We start from the raw sequence: 18,482 nt of genomic DNA on the forward strand, positions 1-18,482 counted from the left end.
TATTATTCTAAATCAATTAATTTATCTGTCATTCCTTATAATCTAGGCAATCCATTTTGGTGTAAATCTGAAAATTTCCTGTGAAACCTTTGGATACTTGATTCGAGGTTATGGAACTTATTTTCCAGTTGCAACATCAAATTCTTCTTAGTGAGAATCCTTCTCACTTCCAATATGGTCTCTGTCCTGTCTTCTATATCATATTCCTCCAGTTCATCTTTGGTTTTGGAATTCAGAATCCTTATCAATGCATGTGCTCTTCCTGGCTTTGAACCCAAATATTTCTTTACATCTGCTATGACTTGTTTGGCCCTTTATACTAGTTCATCCTGCTCAAATATTATTTCAATTGAAGGCCATATCTCAGTGATGGCTTCATTTATCTGGATTTGGATACATTCACTAGCCTATGTGATAATACCAATCATAACAAATTGGATTTTTATGAATTGAACTCTTTGTGTCAACTTATATGAATTCTGCAACTCAGCTAAATAAGCATTATCAATCTTTAGTTTCTATTATTGTAAATTGTTAAGATGACTCCCTAGTTTTTCGACCTCTTGCCCCTTAATTGACAAATCTTCCATAGCCTTTTCTAGCTCTGTTGTTGGATCAGTTGATGTAGTCCCCTCTGCTGAAGCAATGGTTGATGTAGATACTAGTGTTCCCTACTATTCTTTTTCCTTTAGAAGCTTTTCAATCTCAGTCTCCATTTTCTCTATCTGCACATTTTGTTCAATTATGATCTTGAACATATTTTCTTTCTCCATTTCTAGCTTACCTATCTCTTTAGCTTGTGGATCTTCTATAGATGACAACTTAAGATTTTTTCTTAGAGTAGCTATGTTTTCATTTTTAGTCTTGATAAATTCTTCTACTATTTTTACATTTGTGGGATCATATCCCAACTTTATCACTAAATCCTCTAAGGATTTGATCTTGGTATCTTTTGCTGAAGAAGAAACTTTTTCTTACTTTAACTGAGACTATACATTGTTTAATGACTGTTGAAGTTTAGATGCTACCATAGTTGAACTTGTAAGGGAAGAATAGATCATTTTACCAGATTTCTCGTGTGGGTCAATTTAGTCAATACGATGAATCAAATTTGTATCAAAAGTAAAGATAGACATAGAATAATCATCAACAATCCTAGGGTGAGTGACTTTGGGCTCTAGAAAGGCAATTTGCATCTTTCCCTTCTCAATGTCAAAGGAGGAAAGTAGCTTGTGTTGAGTAGATGATGTCTGCTTCCAAAGCTGTGTGTAGGAGGAAGCCTTCAAAGATTCCTTTCTCTGCTTCATTTCTTTGTAAATTGTGAAGATACTCTTCTCTTTCTGATTCTGCTGCAATTGTCCTATTTGAGATAATCACACATTTGGACTGGATGAAGATAAAGGAGAGCCTACAACCATTTCTTCTATGCTAGAAAATGATGACATGAATGGGCATGTTAGGATAATTGGGCGTTGTTGTCTAGTGTCTTCTGAATGTGTATCACATGTACTAGCTGTCTTCTTCCTTTTACTGTAAATTTTAAATTCCTTGGCTGAAATTTGTGTTTCCATGGGAGAAGCACTATCTTTGGGCCTTTAATCCTATTTTTCTTCTCTTAGACGACTATGTGATGGTGTACATGTTATAACATGTTCCTTTGCTTCCTAAAGTGTGTTTTCCTACCATTCATCTTGGTTCACAAATTGTTCTATTTCAAGCCTATGAGTGTGAGTATATGGGGTGGTTTTTTGTTCTACCCTTAGTTTTGAAATTACTCCTAGGGGATCATAAGACCAAGTGAAACTAAGCTTAAAATTCATTTGTCTGAGGAGTTTTTATACTTCATTGCCTGCTGCTCTAGCATTACAAATAGAGGGACCTACTTGAGTTTTAATCTTAAACTGATCCTTTTTCTTTGCTGCAACAAAATGTAAATTTTCCACTTCATTGCCTGTTGCACTAGCATTACAAATAAAGGGCCCTACTTGAGTTTTAATCTTAAACTGTAACCTTTTTCTTTGTTGCTATGAATATGAACAAATTTAGGTAATTTGAATGGGGGAAACCCACATCCATATATCCTAATATCTGTATAATTTTTGTATAAATACCAATCTCCCATTCTGGTTTGTGCACTGAGATGAAGGATTTTCCTTATCTCTGTCCCAATTCTTGGTTCTACATCACTGTTGAATAAACATGTAGCAACATATAGGAATTGATCTACAAAATCACTGAATGTGAATTCAGTGGTGTTCTTCCTCACCAGGGAAGTCCAATGGATGACTGAGTGTGGATTCCCTTGACTGTCCATCTTCTGTAGGGGAAAAGAAAACCTCTCTAACTGATTAAACAAAAACAAGTATACTAAAACAAAGGCATACTTGAACACTCCTTCTGTAGGAAATTTCATGAACTGATCATGAATTGACTCTGTTGTGTATCCACTACAATTGAAAATCAGAGAAGGCTTTTCATTTATTGAGAAAATTGACATAAAACCTATTAAAAAATCATCAACCCACTGATCAGAATGATAACCTAATAGACATGAGGTAATGGATATAATCTGCTTGGTCATTTTTGGAAACATAGATGACTGATAAGGTGGGTTGGTTTTAGATAATTGGACATCTTCTGGTAAAAATGTTTCAAAAATTTTGCCTCTCTGGGGAAATTCAAGATTTTTGTAAATGTCCATGAGGGATTCTGGAGAAAATGGATGCAAGGGTTTAGTGTTTTGAATCTACAACATTTGGTTGATTGACTCAGCAATAATGGTAAAGCGAACTTCATTATTTTTAGAAACTATGACTCTTTGAGTGGGAATATACCTATCATGACACCAAACAACAAAATCTAGGAAATGGTGGGTTGTGGAATGCTAAATTGGGGTAAGGAAGATTGCCAGAGGTTTATTTCATCACTTTGGTCAATGAATTTTTGTTTTAACCAACTGTGGATTTCATAGAGATTGAACTCAATGTTGGTTTAAGCAATTTTGAAGTATTGGTTAACTAAAGGTTGATGATCTAAATCAACGGTGGGGGCATCACGGGGTTTTCCATAACAATAGATTTCTTTTTAGAAGCCATGAATGAAAAAGAAGGGTGAAAATGATTGCAATTACCCGGAAAATTAATGATTTTGCTATTGAATGATAGGTAGCAGTGTGTAAAAATCTTCGTTAATAACTTGGGCAGTTGTTCGGCCTAGTACTGGTTGTAAATGTTTGAATTATGGTTTGACAGGGCAAGGGACGATGGTCAGCCAGTCATCTTTGAAGAAAAAAAATAAAAATGGATTTTGGTTAGTTAAATCTTTTTATTGGGTAATACCCATTAAATGGCAGGAGAGAGGCATTTATTGGTAACGAGATTTTTAACGGGTTCAAAGTTAGCGTATGAGGGGGTGACAAGTGGAGGAATAAGAGTGGATGGATGATGGGTATGTGGTGCGATGAATGGTGGGACAAGGTTTTGTTTGAAAACGACGGGAGCAGAGGTGTAACAACTGGCCGGGTGTTGGAAGGTTGGGGGGGGGGGGGGGGTTAGCAGGTGGTTTGTGGTTTTGGAGTGGCAGGTGCAGAGTAGCTATGTGGAGGACCCATGGTGAAGGTGGTTTTGGATCAGACCAATTTTTCGTAGGCCCCCCCCCACCCCCATTGATTAAACATAGGAGGGGCTACGGGTGTGCGGAGTGGCTTCAGAACCATTGATCTCCTCTCTCGGGATCTTCAAGCACCCAGAGTTTTGAGCACTTTAACTAGAAACGACAAAAGGTGGTGTCGTTACTTATTTAAAAATAAAATTTAGTTTAAATTTAATCTAATCATGCTTAAAATTAAATTAAACATAATCAATAAATGAATTAGTGACATTTAAACTAACATGCTTTATTCTTTGTGATTTTCATTATTTTCTATTATTTTCTTTTTCTTTTTTCTTTTTTCTTTTTTGTTTTTCTATTTTTCTTTTATCCCTTTTTTACAATATATATATTCTCAAACATCTAACTTATCAAAACAAATAATGTTACAACAGGCATACTGAGGCTAAACCACATCACCCTCATCAATAGAAACTAGGATTTACTCTAATCCATCCTGGATCACTACGCCAACACAATGAACACATCGTAATATGCTATACTGTGATCTCCACCCAATCACTAGGCCGAACATGCATGGATGCCACCGGATTTCTCCACCTACACCATGAGGAGTTTTCTTGTCTCCTAGTCTCTCAGGCTTTACCACAATCCAAACTGGGATCACTAGGCCCTAAACCAATACCCACTCTCCAAGATTCACTGCTTATCGAAAACCCCAGATTACTAGGCCCAACAGAGAGAAAACCACCTCTTGGATTTACTGTATATCCATCCATTCAACGACAAGGATTCTTAGGACTACCGAGGCAACACAATCCTGACTTTACCGCAACCCACAGTTTGGCTCAGGGGTCACAAGGCCAGTTGCTTTACCATGATCCACAATCCGATTTAGGGACCACTGGGCCATGTGATTTATCATTCAGAGATCCACCCCACTTAGCTTAAAATCCATCTAGAAATCCAGCTCAACCAAAATATGAGGACCCCATCACACCATGGCTATCCAGAAATGGCAATGCTAGGCTGAAAGCACTGTTACACCTGGAAAAACCCATGCCATGATAGAAAAGAACCACATGCAATTCCATGCATTCCAAATATAGCAAGGAAAATACACATGAAAGTCGATACTTGCAATGAAGCCTATTGTAGCTACTTGATCCTGCATTTCCCTACTTGATCTTTACTTCCTCTTGCCTTCTTTTCCTTTCTTGCTCCAATGCCAAAATTTCTCCAAGAAAATTCTAAGTGTCCAAGAGAGAGAGAGAGAATAATAAGAGATCTCCAAAAATTAGTTGACAAAAGGTTAACAACTGATCCTCGGAAACCTTTTTATGAATGAGGCCTCTATTTTCTTCATTTTCCATTATTTTCCTTCAATTTCCTCTTCACATGCAACCTATGACCTTTCACCTTCATTTTCTCCTAATTTCCATTATTTTCATAAATAAATGTGCCAAAAATTCCATTTTTCTTTTCCAAAGCCTTAGCCATTGCCTTTGCCAATTTCCTTAGCCATAAACAATCAAGTGAACACCCACTAGGTTGTCTTTCCCAACATTCAGCTTTGAATAAGTGTCCCATCAACCGTGGTTATTATTTTTGCATTTATTTACTTTTATTACATGGAATTTTCACCAAGGTTGTTACAGAACGCTCCCACTTGGGGAACATCATCCTTGGTGTTAGACCACACCATGACCTCAACAAAACCATTGAAAATAAAAAATACTGCCCATGGAGATTTATAACATAGATCGATGCAGTATTTACAATGATCACCCTGCTAAAAGAAAACCATCATGACAACATAACAACATGATAAAGTAATAACATAACACCCATACCGCTTATTGGGGCTTTATAACTTAGCTCATGGAGGTATTTACATCCATATACATATCTACATATAACAACATCACCAAAACATATAACAAAACATATACCAAAGCATATACCAAAATCACACCAAAACATCAAGCCAAAATTGCTTTGCCTCAATCGGAAAACCAAGAAGGATACATATCTTGCATCTAATCTTCCATCTCCCATGTAGCTTCATCGGGCCCAAAGTGCTTCCACTGCACTTTAACTTGCTCGATTTATTAGTTCCACAACATGAGCACCTTTTTCTACAATATACACTAAGGCTTTGGCTGGAATTCTCCATCTGGTTCCACCTACAATATAGACCAGTCAGTCACATGATCAACATCCTTAACATACTGCTTAAGAAATGATATATGGAAAACATTATGGACTTTCATTGTCGGAGGTAGTGCAATTCGATAGGCTACTAACCCAATCCTCCAACACTAAAGGGTCCACAAACCATGGTGCCAACTTGGCACATGATCCAATCCACAAGGTGTTCTTCTTCAGTTTGATGTGCAAGTACACATGTTCCCCAACCTGGAACTCCTTGAACAACCTCTTCCTGTCTACATAACTCTTTTGCCTATCCTGTGTTGCCTTTAGATTCTTATTTATAACTTGCATTTCATGTTCCATGTCTACCAACATGTCTGGTCCAATCAACACCCTATTAACCGAATCACTCCAACTGATGGGATTTTTACAACTTCGTCCATACAATGCCTCAAAAAGACTCATTTTCAATGACTCCTGATAATCGTTGTCAAATGGAAACTCTACTAAGGGGAGATACTCTTCCCACTTCCGCTACTACTACATCGCATACATCCTCAACATGCCCTCCAATATCATGTTGACCCTCTATGTCTGTCCATCTTTCTATGGATGATAAGTTGTACTCAAGGCCAACTCTATGCCCAAACCTACAAATAACTCCTTCCAAAACTTGGAAGAAAATTTCGCATCCCTCTTTGACATAATCTTCTTCAGAACACCATGCAATCTGATCACATCTCGAATGAATAACAATGTTACATTGCTAGCTAAAAATGTAAAGTTCACCGCAATGAGATGTGCAACCTTTGTTAACCTATCCACAACAACCACTATGGAATCATGTTGTCTCATTGTCTTCAGCAACCTTGTGATGGATTCCACGGAAATGACCTCCCATTTCCACTTTGGAATCGTGATCAATTGTATCAATCCACCTAGATGCTTACATTCTACTTTCACTCACTGACAATCAAATCATCTACCCAAAAAATCTACTACATCCCTCTTGAGATTCGGCTAATAATAATATCTCTTCACTGTTTTCAGTGGCTTTTGGTAGCCTGGGTGACTTGAATAAGGTTGCGCATGAAACTCTCTCAAGATCACCTTCTTGAGCTCACTGCTATCCAACACATATATCCTGTCTCTGAATCCGACCAATCCATCTATTCTAATACAATAATCCATACCATGTGCACCTACACCTATACTTGTGCCTATACCTATAATAGCACATGTACCTATACCACTACATGTACATGTACCTTCACCTATACCTTTACTTGTAATATCACCTATACATGTACTAGCACCTTTCTGCACTCTGTACACAATCACCATATACTTGACATCTTTTTGAACTTCCTACAAGATCCTATCTTGTAAGTCTGTCCCATAGGAGCTCATAGTTGCCCAGTGATTTACTTGTACCCTCCTACTGAGAGCATCTGCCACCCTATTCTCTTTACCTTTGATGTACCTGATCTCGAAATCAAACTCACTGATTGTGGCCAACCCTATAGCATGTCCGAGGTTCAGATTCAACTGATCAAAAAAATATCTCAACCCAATATGATCACTCATAAGTACAAACCTCCTGCCAAGAAGATAACGTCTCCACATCTTCAATGCATGTATGATCGTTGATAACTCAATATCATGCCTAGTTTGGTTATGTTAATGCTCATTTAGTTTCTGTGACTCATAGCATACCACCTGTCCATCCTACATAAAGACTCCACCAAGTCCTCTCTTGTAAGAATTCGTGCATAGTACAAACTCTTTGTTCGGATATGAAATCTATAGCACTGGTTCATGTGTCAAAAACTACTTAAGTTGCTCAAAGCTAGCCTCACACTTCTCAGTCCATTTGAAATTCTTACCTTTCCTTTGCAATGATGTGATAGGATAATTAATTCGTGAGAAGTTCCTAATGAAACTCCTATAATAATCTGCCAAACCCATGACATATCTCACCTCATCCACGTCCTTAGGAGATATCCATTCCATGATGGCCCTTATCTTCTCTGGATCTACTGAAATGAAATCCTTGGAGATAACATGCCCCAATTATTGTACCTAAATATGAAAGAAACTACACTTGTTGAGCTTAGCATACAACTGATGTTTCCTCAACAACCTCAACACTGTTGTTAAATGATTGTTGGGTCCCTATAATACTAGCAATTACCCCATTACTATTGTAGTTGCATCCCTTATTAATATTGTTGTGCCCCTATTATCCCCATATTGTTATTACTGTGCCCCATAGAATCCCTCTATTGTTATTTTTGTGGCTTTATATTATTATTGTTAGGTCGGTTGGGTTATATTGTGACTCCTTAGACTCCTATATATAGAAAGGAGGTTTTGTCATTTGAATCATCCAAGAATTTTTCATTTATGTAATGTAAAGGAGGTTACCCCCTCAAAGAGGCTAAATTCTAAGGCGTTGATCTATCTTTTCTATCTTTTCTTGAGCTGGTTTCATAACATTTGGTATCAGAGCTTTGGATTCTAGGGTTTCGCTTCTCCAAACAGGTCATCGTGGCATTTTCGCTATAACTTTTTTTCTGCGATGTTTCAGAAGTTTTAAAAAAAACCCATTTGAGAAGAAATCGCGCTAAACTTCGGGTCCGAATTTCAGAGCTTTTCGCGCTATATTTGCGGAGATATGATCTGAGGAAGTTGGTCTTTTTGCAGACTCCTGAATTACATTCCAAACAGGTGACCTGGGGAAAATCGTCATAACTTTCTCTCTGGGGATCGGATTGAAATTTCGTAAGAAGGTACAGAAAGAGGACAGACTTTAGTTTCTTGTATGCATTTTTCAGATCCAAAGGTCGAAACAGTGACTCGTGGCACATCGTACAATTTCGCTCTACTGAACTAGTCTATAATCAAGTCACTGTGGGAGATTTCGCATAACTCTTCCTTGGAGAATCCAATTTAGGTCAGATTTGTGGCATTGGAAAGAGGACACAGAGGGCTACTACAGATCACAAATTCAGAACTAGATGATCGGAAAGTACAGAGATACATCAGAGGCAATATCGAGCTCCTACAAAGTGAAAAAAGGTGTGTAGATTTTCTTAAATTTTTGCTTAAGCTTGGTTTGAAAATTTATTTTGAAGGAATTCAAAGGGCATAATAGAGCATTATTATCGGTAACTGATGCCCCGAGGAAAGAAAATGCAAACACCTAGTAAGGAACCTGAAAGCTCTAGCATGACTCATGAAGAAGAGGAAGAAATGCTACATGATATATCAAAATTACAAGAACAAGTGCAACAAATGTCACTGTCACAAAAGCTAACAGAAGCTAAGATAAATGGAGTGGAAGCTAAGATGAATGGCATGGAAGCTAAGATGGATAACTTGAAGATAGATTTGAACACAAATTTGAAGACAGGCATGGCAGATTTGAAGACAGATTTGACAAATTTTCTACAAGAAATACTTACCAATGGTGAAAAGGTAGTAAAGGAAACTCATGATGCGAACAAAAGAAATGTTAATCATGATTTCTTAGACTCTAATGTGGATCGAAAACCCACCATATTCCAAAAATCGATATGAGGAAGTTTGATGGCAAGGATCCCGCAACATGGATATTACAAATGGAGCAATTTTTCGATCTCAATAATGTGCAAAACACACAAAAGGTATGTATTGCAACTTTATATTTGGAACCAAATCAGTTTGTATGGTATCAATGGCTCTCGTAAACAAATTATCACTTGGGCAATTTTTACGGAAGAATTGATAGCACATTATGAGGATACAAAAAGCAACACTTTTTTTAGCCAATTGATAAGTCTCAAACAAAAGGGTTCAATAATGGAGCACATTGAGGAGTTCCAAAAATTGAACATAAGGGTAAAAGATATTCCAGAGGAGCATAGGATTGATGTGTTCATAGGGACTTTAAAGGATAATATCCAACATGATGTTCGCCTTTGGGAACCTGATTCATTAGAGAAGGCATTCAGGTTAGCAAGAAAAATGGAAAGCAAAATTATGGCAACCAGGAAGCATACCACTCACAACTATAAAGATGGAAGTGTGGTTGCCCCTAGTCTTCCACAACCTATAAGGTTGACACCACAACAATTGGAAGAAAAAAGAGCAAAAGGGCTTTGTTACAGTTGTGATAGCAAATACACTAAAGGTCATAAGTGTGCTGAGAAGAAATTATTCTACATAGATTGTGAAGAGGAAGAAGAAAAGGAGCAAGAAAGGTCAAAAGAAGAGGATATACTCCAGGAACAAAGCCTAGATAAAGAAGAAATGAATCCGACCATATCTTGTAATGCATTGGCGGGAATTACCACTCCTCAAACCATCAAGATAGAAGGACAAATCAAGAAGAAAAAGGTAATAGTGTTGATTGATTCAGGAAGTACCCACAATTTTATTCATTGTAAGGTAGCAAAAGAATTGAATTGCTTCTTATATCCAGCACCAGAGTGTCAAGTGATGGTTGCAAATGGAGGAACAATAAATTGCTCTGGAAAGTGCCATAATATCAAGCTATCCATGGGAGAATATGTATTGACTAGCCCAATGCTTTCCATTCCAATGGGAGGTGCTGATGTTGTACTAGGAGTCCAATGGCTACAATCCTTGGGTACAATAGCTTTTAATTTTCAAGAACTTTTCATGAAATTTTCCGTGGAAGGAAAGGAAGTTGAATTAAGGGGTATTGCAGGGAAACCAGGAAAGATAATCAGCTCTAATGGTATGACAAAGCTTCTAAAAAAGGAACAAAGGGGTGTAATTGCACAATTATGTTCGCTAGATGTTTCCACATTGGAATCATCTATTTCTCCAGATCTCCAAAAAGTCTTGGACAATCATTCCAAGGTATTTGAGACTCCCAAAGGTCTCCCACCTATTCGTGATCATGATCATGCTATTCATTTGATTCCAGGAAGTGTTCCTCCAAACATCAGGCCGTACAGATATCCCTATGCCCAAAAGAGTGAAATTGAACGTATGGTTGCAGAAATGCTAGAGGCTGGTATAATTCAACCGAGTCAAAGTTCTTTCTCTGCTCCAGTAGTATTGGTGCACAAGAAGGATGGATCATGGCGCATGTGTCCAGATTATAGGGAGCTCAACAAGCTCACTATTAAAGATAAGTTTCCCATTCCTGTCATTGATGAATTACTGGATGAATTGCATGGATCAATTTACTTCACCAAGTTGGATCTTCGTTCAGGATATCATCAAATCAGAATGAAGACTGAAGACATTCCGAAAACAACATTTAGAACTCATGAGGGTCATTATGAATTTTTGGTCATGCCTTTTGGCCTTACCAATGCACCTTCAACATTTCAAGGTTTGATGAATTCCATTTTCAAACCATTCCTTAGAAAATTTGTGTTAGTATTTTTTGATGATATATTAATCTACAGCAAGTCTTGGAAGGATCATGTTGAACATGTTGACAGGGTGCTACAACTATTGGAGGAGAAACAATTATATGCAAAAAGATCCAAATGTTTCTTTGGAGTACAAGAGGTGGAATATCTGGGTCATATTGTATCTCATGAAGGAGTTAAGGTAGACCCTAGCAAAATTAAAGCCATTAAGGAATGGAAAATCCCCACATCCATAAAGCATCTGCGAGGATTTCTCGGGTTGACAGGGTATTATCGCAAGTTTGTTAAGAATTATGGGAGAATAGCAGCACCTCTAACAACATTATTGAAGAAAGATGCATTTTTATGGACTCCAGAAGCAACAAAGGCCTTCGAACATCTTAAAGAGGCAATGTGCCAAGCACCGGTCTTAGCTACACCGGACTTCACAAAAACCTTTATTGTGGAATGTGATGCTTCAGGAAATGGAATTGGTGTTGTTTTAATGCAAGATGAAAGACCCATTGCTTTTGAAAGTCGTCCAATCAAGGGAAAGTTTTTACACAAAGCTATTTATGAGAAGGAAATGTTGGCAATACTCCATGCACTTAAGAAATGGCGACCCTACCTAATGGGAAGACACTTCAAGGTAAAAACGGATCATGATAGCCTTAAATACTTTTTAGAACAAAGATTATCCTCTGAAGAGCAACAAAAGTGGGTCACAAAGATGTTGGGTTATGACTTTGAAATCATCTACAAAAAAGGGAAGCAAAATGTGGTGGCAGATGCACTCTCAAGAAAGGATGAGGATGTGGAAGCATTGTTGTGCGCCATTTCTATTATCCAACCAGATTGGATAAACGAAGCAAGGGAGGAATGGAAGAATGACGAAGAAGTGTGGGCACTTATTCGAAAGTTACAACAAGATTCCAGTATGTCTGATACATTTAGCTGGAAAAATGATTCTTTATGGTACAAAGATCGCTTATACCTCTGTAAGAATTCCCAACTAAAACAAAATATTCTTATGGAATTGCACACTTCTCCCTTAGGAGGGCACTCAGGATTTTTAAAAACTTACCACAGGGTTAAGAAGGAATTTTTTTGGGATGGCCTTAAATCAGATATTCAAAAATTTGTGGCGGAATGTTTGGTTTGCCAACAAAATAAAGTTGAAACAATTAAGACACCAGGTCTATTACAACCTTTATCCATTCCAAGCCAACGTTGGGAGGAGGTTTCAATGGATTTTATCACAGGTTTACCCAAGTCTAAGGGAAAGAGTGTCATCATGGTGGTAGTTGACAGACTTACCAAGTATGCACACTTTTGTGCATTATCACATCCATTTAAAGCCAGTACAGTTTCTACTGCATTTATGGAAACAATTCAAAAGCTACATGGAAACCCAAAGATTATTGTAAGTGACAGAGATCCCATTTTCACTGGAAATTTTTGGACAGAATTATTTTCTTGTCTTGGTACTCAGTTAGCTCATAGCTCATCTTATCATCCTCAATCTGATGGGCAAACTGAGATAGTAAACAAATGTTTGGAAGGATATCTTCGTTGCTTTGTATCTGATAAACAAACACAATGGGTCAAATGGTTGCCTCTGGCTGAATGGTGGTATAACACTTCCTTCCATACAGCAACAAAAATGACCCCATTTATGGCACTTTATGGATATCAACCACCATCCATCACATCATATTTAAGAGAAAATTCTAAGGTTCAAGCAGTGGAACATCACATCGAACATCAACAACAAGTCCTCCAACTCTTAAAGGATAACCTCGTGTTGGCACAGAATAGAATGAAACAACAGGCAGATCAACATCGCAGCTAAAGAAGTTTTGATGTAGGTGATTGGGTATTCCTACGGCTACAACCATATAAGCAAATGTCCCTCAAGCAAGCTAAGAAGGATAATAAATTATCACCAAAGTATTATGGTCCATACAAGGTGTTGCAAAAGATTGGTACTATGGCATACAAATTGGAGCTTCCTGCAACTTCTCGATTGCACCCAGTTTTCCATGTTTCATGTTTAAAGAAGGTTATAGGCGACAAGCTCCCAGTTCAAACAATATTGCCAGAACTTGAAGAGGAAGGAAAAATTATATTGGAACCGGAAGCAGTCACAGCAACAAGAACTCGACAGCTACGAAATCGATCAATTTCAGAGTATCTTATCAAGTGGAAGAACTTATCCGTTGAAGATTCCACATGGGAGGATGAGAATTTTATACAGAAGCATCCAGAACTACTCAAGTGTTGAGGACAACACTTTTTTTGAAGGAGAGGGGCATGTTGGGTCCCTATAATACTAGTAATTACCCCATTACTATTGTAGTTGCATCCCTTATTAATATTGTTGTGCCCCTATTATCCCCATATTGTTATTACTGTGCCCCATAGAATCCCTCTATTGTTATTTTTGTGGCTTTATATTATTATTGTTAGGTCGGCTGGGTTATATTGTGACTCCTTAGACTCCTATATATAGAAAGGAGGTTTTGTCATTTGAATCATCCAAGAATTGTTCATTTATGTAATGTAAAGGAGGTTTCCCCCTCGAAGAGGCTAAATTCTAAGGCGTTGATCTATCTTTTCTTGAGCTGGTTTCATAACATGAACACAATAACAAACGTATCCAAATACGGACGCAAAACACTATTCATCAAGAACATAAATGTAGTCGGAGCATTAGATAATCCAAATGGCACAACAAAAAACTCATAGTGCCCATACCTAGTCCGGAAAGTTGTTTGTAAGTGTCCTCCTCTTTGATGCATACTTGATGGTATCTGGATCTTAGATCAACCTTCAAGAACACTACTGATCCCTTTAGCTGATCGAATAAGTCATCAATCCACGACAAAGGGTACCTATTCTTGATAGTCACTTTGTCAACTACCTGTAATCAATGCATAATCTAAGGGTTCCATCTTTCTTGTTGAAAAATAAGACTAGTGTGCCTAAGGTGATACACTTGGCCTAATGTATCCCTTGTCCAACATTTCCTTCAAATACAACTTTAACTCAACCAACTCAAGTGTGCTTGACCTGTAAGGTGTTTTTATGTTGGATCTGCCCTTGGCACTAACTTAAATGAAAAGTCTACTTCCATGTGAGTTGGAAACTCTGTAATGTCCTCAAGAAATACATCATGAAACTGTTGCAAAACTGGGTACCTGATCAACACATTTGCATCATCAACCTCCTTTCCCTTATCACTAGAAATGTGCACTGCAAATAACATACACCCTTTCCTATGACTATGCTTCACTTGCATAATTTTCAGCGTCATAACTGATGTGCCTTTCTTCTTACCATGCAAGACTCTTGGTTCCCCATTGTCATCAACACACTCAATAGCGTTATCGTAGAAGTCTACCTTGGTTATATGAAGATACAACCAATCCATGCCCAACAACATACTGTATGATCCCAACAGTAATATATTTAAATGTGTTGTAGTAGGCATACCTTTCAAGTAAAATGCACAAGCTCTTACCGAATGATGAACTCGCTTCTTTGTACCTGCAGCCAACTGCACTAACCAATATTTTGAATGAAATTCCTTACTCAAACCACACTTGTCCACCAAGTCGGGACTAACATATCTATAATTATATCCAGGGTGAATCAAAATAGAAATAAATTGATAACAAAGATTACCATCCATCTTAATGATAGATGCCAAGTGTTCTACTTGTCTATTTTCCACTGCTACATAGATACGAGGAATTTTCTACCCAACATCCTCAACAATCTACGCCTCCTGTGTATTGTATATCTGAGGCCTACCACCCTGATTATGTGGATAATCTATCTTAAGGTGTTCCTTTCCACATGTCCAACACTCCAATAGACTAGAACACACACCTTTATGTTGTTGTTGCGACTCATGTCCCTGTCTAGCTGCATTAAAATTCTTTTACGGTTCCACATTCTCTTTTTCATCTGCACACTCAGGCCTTTTCCTCTTAGGCTACCATTTACCTTTACCTTTTTCTTTTCCCTTCCATCCTTGTTGAGATTCATTCTTACAATATGATTGTTCATAGAAATGCTTCAATTTCCCAATAACTTCCTGAAATGACCGAGACTCATCATACTCAACCTGATCTCTAAATGCTAATGGAAACCCACTCACAAATCATTGAAATTTATCCTTCTTATAAGTAAGATATAGTACATACCTCAATAGTTCTAGAAACTTGGTTGTGTACTCTTCATTTGTCATTGACCCCATCTTTAGCTCGTAGAATTCTTTAGCTTTACTATCATAGTGCCTCTCTGACAAGTACTTCTTCCTGAAAAGACTCTTGAACTCCATCCAACTCAAGTCATCTGTCCTGATGTCTCTGACCCGCTTAACATCTTCTCACCAGATGTTTTCTTTACCTTTCAAGCTGAAGATCACTACTTTGGCCTTCATGTTATCTATGTAGTCATGCAACTCAAAGAATTTTCTCATCTTAAGTATCTAAGCCTCTACATCTTCTAGCTTCTTCACATCTCCATCAAAAGTAGGTGCCTTATCTTTCTTAAATTCATCTGTTAAGTATCCCTTATCATTCGTCCTATAAGGATGATAGCAATGACAATCATGATGTATGTCAGAACCAGAACTAGAATATTTCCTATACTCATCACCCCTTCCATTCGTAGTTTCACACAACCTGTCGTCTTTCACCTTATCTGATCTATCTGACCTATGTCTACTAGGAGACCTAGTTCCATATGCCCCATTAGTTCTATCCTCATGTCCATGGCTGATCCGAAGCGTACCTTGTCGTCGCAAGTCTTACAAACTTTGAAGAAGTATAACATTAACCTCTGCTTGTTTCTCTTGTGCTTATATGATTCATTCATTATCTGCCTTACAACTCCTTATCTCTTCCTCCAAGTTTCTCAATGTGTTTTCAAAATCAAAAGAGTGCCCCACATCATGTTGCTCATTTTATTGATAGGGAGAGTCTTTGTAGTCTGCCATCTTGCTATCCATTTGATCTCTTTCTTGCAATGCATAATATGTCAGATAAACCAATTTATCACAATAAAAAAAGTACCTCATAATATCTCGAGGAGGATACCTTCTCTGCAAGATCACCAAATTAGTGCGATACATGTATAACATAAGTATAACAACATAGAGACCTATGCAACTAAATGTATCAACACATAAACATCACTCTAGTTAGTGTCTAGTCATCAATCAAGGCCATATCAACAATGAATGACAACAACCATTACGCCATTGTACACATTGCCACATGCAACCATCAACATGCATAAGCAATGCCTAACCAATTACACATACGCATAAATGCATGTAGTCAAGCATTAGAGATCAATTATTGTAATCAACCTACAATATTGATACATATAATAAAAATATTCAAGAATGTAACCTAACATACAAGGATATAAGTAGGCGACATAAAATCAACATGTAAATGACATGTAACAATATGTAACCATTGATATACTCATGACAAATGCATTTCGCAAAATCAACATCCAATTCAACATGGTAACCATACTATAACCATAATCAATCATCCAACAAATGTAACAATCACATGGAATGAAAGTGTAAGAGACACACATGCAACTGACATGCATGCATGACCAACAGACATCCCATCTAGTCTAAGGGGTGAACCATGCTCTGCTACCACTCTATAACATCTTCCTCCCACATCTATCCAAGTAACTAGCCAGTCGAGGTAAACATGAGACGAGAGGCTACTATGATTGGATTCAACCTCCTAAGTGACCTTAAGGAAGTGGAATCAATAGAATCATCACACACGGTCATCCAACATCAGCTTCAGAATCTTCAAGAGACATGTCAACCACTCAAATAGCCTATCCCTGGGTCCCAATGATGTTCTTGACATCTTAGGCCTTAGTTTCTCCCATGATATAGACAAGAGAGCATCCAGAAACCCAAAGTTTCTCTCACAGGCTTGCCTGCCAGCGACCAGAGACTAAAATTTCCAATTCTGTGCGAGTGACCCCAGGATTTAAGCCACTTTTTCAGGCCCAGAACCCAGGTCACTTCCCATAATGGAGTGATAGCTCAAAATTGGTAAAAGTACAGGAAACAATGATGAAAAAGAAATAAATTGAACAAGACCTTAACCAGGCCCCTACTAGCCATGAGAGGGATTTTGTCAAACATATCATCAACATGTAACCTATAGGTGTAAATAACAGAATTAAGTGTAGGGATATCATACTTATCTGAGAATCACTATGAACCATTGTTCCCTCGTTTCATTTTCTGCATTATCATCTATAAGGCCATAGATACACTATCCATTCATTTACAAGTAAAAACATGATGAGAGCCATACATAGCTGCTATCATAAAACATATATATAACTAGTATAATAGGGACATAAATATCATAAGCATATCACCCATGGAATCCACATATACATCAATACTTTTGTACATGAACATCAAGGGAATGAATTTATCATTAATGAATGCAATAAACCAACCAGAGATGGACTACCACGTTCCACTCGACCATAGAATGGCCGAGCCAAATCTCTCTTCAGCCATTCACCCCCATGCCATATTCCAAGCATGAATGTGGGACCGAAACCAAAAGAACCAACTAGGGCATACTGAGGCTAAACCACCTCACCCTCATCACTAGAAACCATGCTTTACCATAATCCATCCCGGATCACTATGCCAACACAATGAACACATCATAACAAGCTTTAGCGTGATCTCCACCCGATCACTAGGAAAAATAAGCATGGATTCCACCAAATTTCTCCATCTACACCGTGAGGAATTTCCTAGTCTCCTAGTCTCTCAGGCTTTACTGTAATACGAAACTGGATCACTAGGCCCTAAACCGAGACCCACTCTCTAGGCTTTACCACATATCCCAAACACAAGATTACTAGGCCCAACATAGAGAAAATCACCTCTTGGATTTACCGTATATCCTACCATTCAGTGGCAAGGATTCCTAGGTTCACCGAGGCAACACAATACTGGATTTAGTGCAACCCACAGTCTGGCTTAGGGGTCACTAGGCTAGTGGCTTTGCCATGATCCATAGTCTGGTTCAGGGACCATTAGGCCATGTGCTCTATCATTCAGAGATCCACCCCACTTAGCTTCGAATCCATCCAGCAATCCATCTCAACCAAAACATGGTAACCCCATCACACCATGGCTATCTGGAAATGGAAAGGCTAGGCTGAAAGCACTATTACACCTAGAAAAACCCATGCCATGATAGAAAAGAACCACATGCAATGCCATGCATGCCAAATATAGCAAGGAAAATACGCATGTAA

This window comes from Pinus tabuliformis, chromosome 4_2, assembly GCF_031772625.1.
Source record: "Pinus tabuliformis cultivar Carrire ecotype Pingquan chromosome 4_2, CPIR1, whole genome shotgun sequence".
NCBI lineage: Eukaryota > Viridiplantae > Streptophyta > Pinopsida > Pinales > Pinaceae > Pinus > Pinus tabuliformis.